At 48.6% G+C, this 3875-nt stretch overlaps 1 long non-coding RNA gene across 2 annotated transcripts; it reads right to left on the bottom strand.

Annotated features, from left to right (window-relative positions):
• Positions 1-361: 361 nt before the first annotated feature.
• LOC127318396 (uncharacterized) lies at positions 362-2617 on the bottom strand. 2 transcript variants are annotated; one of them, XR_007861845.2, is made up of 3 exons: positions 1781-2617; positions 1441-1681; positions 362-570 (listed from the first exon to the last, which is right to left on the bottom strand). It is a non-coding gene; the product is annotated as an uncharacterized lncRNA (long non-coding RNA). The 2 variants fall into 2 exon arrangements; XR_011752269.1 differs by having other exon boundaries at positions 2302-2617.
• Positions 2618-3875: the final 1258 nt, after the last annotated feature.

Genomic DNA, 3875 nt, shown 5'->3' with positions numbered 1-3875 from the left:
TCCGCCATGCCAGTGCGAACCATGGGTGAGCCAGTGTTGGGCTGATGCTTCTGGTTGCGAGGTGGATTGGTTATGTGTTGGGCCGGCTCATCTTTCCTCTTCTCTACAATTTGGTCATTTTTTTTCTTTCAGGCCTTGTTTGGTAGTGGAGTATTAGTGGGGATTAGTGGGGATAATTTCTAGGGGATTGGGTGAATCCCCACCCATCACCCAATCCCCACTAATCCCCATCCCCACTAATCCCTAATCCCTACTCCTAAAAACTGGCATTTGGTTAGAAGGGATTGGTGCGCAAGAGAAAACCAAATAAAATAATTCAAACCAACATACAATAGCAAAGATTTAATTTTTATGGCAGCAGACGAAAATAAGCTTGTGAAGTCAACGTCCAACAGTTATCAACATTCAAAAACACAAGAGTTTCAGTCACATAATTCGTCATAGTTTGTCATAAATTACAAATTCCATACAACCATTCCCGACAAAATAATTTCTATCAGAAAAGACGACTCTTGGAAACTATGTTGATTTAGTCCATGCGATCTTCAACGAACACAAGTCAGGGATTGCCTGTAATCATATGCAAAGATGTTAGATGTTGGTGCATAATCCTGTTCAGGTAATGGATGACTGAAAGCATATAGATATCCATTGTATACACATGCAAGCCCTTTTGACAGCAACCAGTGTCAGACTGCTTTCAACGTTTCAAGCAACAGGAAGAAACAAAATCCAACTAATGCCTCTCCACTACTGGTCAGGCTATGCATTTTGAGTATATTCATTCACTGGCTGGCTAATACACTAGATGCAGACTGAATATCTTAATCTATTTTCTTGAACTTTTGTTGCACGAGATTAAGCAGTTCTAAAAATGTAGAGTTAACTAAAACTGACAATGCCAGACTCTTCCTGTCAATAACGATCATCTTAATAACCAACTAGGCTGAATGCATCCAACTAGTATAACACTGTTTAAGGAATGCATAACACAGTTTAATAGATGTTTCCTTCAGAGCACAGGCAGAACACAAGCTAATTTACATAAAATAGTTTTAACGAGAGAACATAGATACAAGCAGGGGCTTTTTGGTTTAAGTTCGCATGTAACCAACACAGATACAAGCTAGAAAATGCAACAGGGATCAGCCAGGCAAAATGGGAACAAATTGAAAACTATCCTGCGCTTTCTCCGAATGTTTTAAGTAACAGTGGTGGCATGCAAACAACAATATAATACTACTACTGATCTTCTAAGCCCTAAAATCTTCTAATCCCTGTGGAGTAGTAATAGTAGTTTATCCTGTTGGTACACTTGAACAATTTGCATAACAATGTACTGGTAAAAAATAGTAAAATAGTTAGAACCAGGCAAGGCAACCTTCCGCTTCTCAAAAATAAAAGGGAACAACCAGATGTCCTCGATAGAACTGAGCTTACCTGATGGTAACATGGCCATCTCAATGCGAAGCCAAGCTAATGCACTGCCATCATTGTCCTCGACAGAACCGAGGAATATCTCGCGGTTCTCGACAGTTTTGAAGACCACAAAGGCTTTTGGTTTTTCAGCAGGATCAAAACCTTGCAAGGTTCTCAAGGCAGCGATGCATTTGCTTATGGTAAATTGTTGAGCAGCTTCGTTGTTCACTTCTTATGGTAAATTCACAATATGTTCTTGTCACTGTAGATATTCAAGCATTGAGGCACCAATTCGGTTTCAGGAAGACAAAATGTACTAACCAATTTAGAGACCAATTGACAAGCAGGTAAAGTGCCTTACTCTGAAAAGTAATCTAACCAAGATGGTGCATAGTCAGGCATGTGGGGATTTTCTCATTCTGTAGGCCTTTTGGGGTGCTCACGAATATTTCAGAGCACTGAAGCTACTGCAAATGTTCTGTAATCTCACGAGTAAGTGACTAAAGCACCGACACAGAATGCATACACATGCCAACCATTCCGCAGCAGCACAAGGGCAGGTTTTCAAATGAAGCACTACCTAGAACTAGAAGCCTAGCACAGCTCCAACTCGACCTGGGCCTGGAGCGAAAACACAGCAATCCACAATTACCCAAAACCGTACTCCTGCCGAGGTCTGAGGTCACACCCAAATCAGGCAGACACAATGTTTTTTTGCTGTAAAATCGACCAAGTCCTACCCGGCCAGGGACCATGAAGCAAGGAAGAGGTGCGGAGGTCGCCGCCATGCGCGCGCCGCAGGGGCAGGGGCCTCCTCCACTCACGCCATGTATCAATTCCAGGCAGACAGGAAGAGAGAGGGAGAGAGAACGGGGAGGTTACCGGAGAGGATACCGAAGTACAGGAGGTGGCGTCGCCGGTCAGGTCCCAAGAACGGCGGCGGCGGCGGCGATGTGGAGCGGCGATGTGGAGCGGTGATATGGTACTGTCTTCCCCGCAGATGTTCCTCCCCTCCGGCAGCTACCGCCTCGTGCACCTCCACTCGGTAGTGCCCGCTCGCCGCGGTACCGCTCGCAGCCGGTACGCTCGCCGCCGGCCGTTTGAGCGCTGCGGTAGGGTTTGGATTGGGGACGGGGATAATACGCGACCCCTGGGTCGTGGATTGAGCCCAAGGCAAAAAATGGATCGGGGACGGGGTTTTCCGGGGATGGCGGGGATTATTTTGGACCAAAGTACCAAATGGGCTATCGGGAAAACTGAGGATTCGGAAATGGGCTGGGATAATACCTATCCCCGCTAATACTCTGGAACCAAACAAGGCCTATGAGGAAAACTGCCGAAAAACCTTACAACACGACACCACACGCAAGCCCCGAGGCTACGCTCCACACGGGTCGACGACCGACCAGGTCGACACCACACCTCAACGCAATAGGCGGAGGCAAAAGACCGGAGCCACCGCTCCAACTACCACGCCGGCCCCGAGGCCGCGCCCCACCTAGCCGAAGACGAGCCCGCCTCCGCCGAACCACCAAAACACTCCGCAAGACCCTTTGTCTGGTGGACGTCCAAAGCGAGGCCCCAAGAGTCAAAGCGACACAAGAGCGCCGCCCACGCCCGATCCTGCGGGGGATCTAGGGTTTCCCCCGGAGAGCCCGGGCGGAGATCAAGAAACACCCGCTTCGACGACGCACTCAAGAAGGATGCGGTGCCCACGGGCGTCACCGTCGTCGGTCCTGGCCGGCCGCCAAGACAAAGCATTCGCCCAGCGAAGAGTCTCAAAACCTCGCGCCCGCCAACAAGGACCGGCTGTTGCCTGCCAAAACTCATCGGCGAGCAGTGGTTAAGCAACACGAAGAGCCGGGAGGCTCCCACGACCGCTTAGTGGGCCCTGGCGCCTCGCGTCGTCCCGCAAAGTCCTAGCACACGTCCAGGCGGTTGCGAGGGCGTGCCACCTGACCTAGACCTGGTCAGGAAGGTGTTGGATTGCTTCGACTAGTCTCCTGCACGGTAGACACGTAAACATTAAATACGAGCCCGATCGGCTCTCAGGTTACCCTGTGGATCGGCTCAAAGAGCCGATCGCCCCATGGTTCACGTTGGATTTACAATGACATGGGGATCCTGCTTGATCAAAACAAAGCTGAACCAATCTACGACAGTTTAGGGTTTTCACCGCATAACCGGAACATCCTACGCGTAGCTGGGCCTAACAGATACGAAAGATGATGGAAACTACTCCTAAAAGAGGCCTAAAAACCAACATTAAGTCAATTCCCGGAACATCCCTTGTAGGAACGGTAAAACAACACCTAACGCACTACCGGATCATCCAACCCCAGCATAAGGCCTAATCATGCAGATATTAAACTAATCCTTGAAGAACAAGGAGCAACTATAACAGATCGGATCTACTAAGTAACGAACAAGCAAGGTGCTGCCCTTACACCTGGATA

The sequence above is a fragment of the Lolium perenne genome, chromosome 2 (assembly GCF_019359855.2).
Source record: "Lolium perenne isolate Kyuss_39 chromosome 2, Kyuss_2.0, whole genome shotgun sequence".
Lineage (NCBI taxonomy): Eukaryota > Viridiplantae > Streptophyta > Magnoliopsida > Poales > Poaceae > Lolium > Lolium perenne.
The sequence above is the reverse complement of the archived record's forward strand: the minus strand, read 5'-3'. Positions and strand labels throughout refer to the sequence as shown.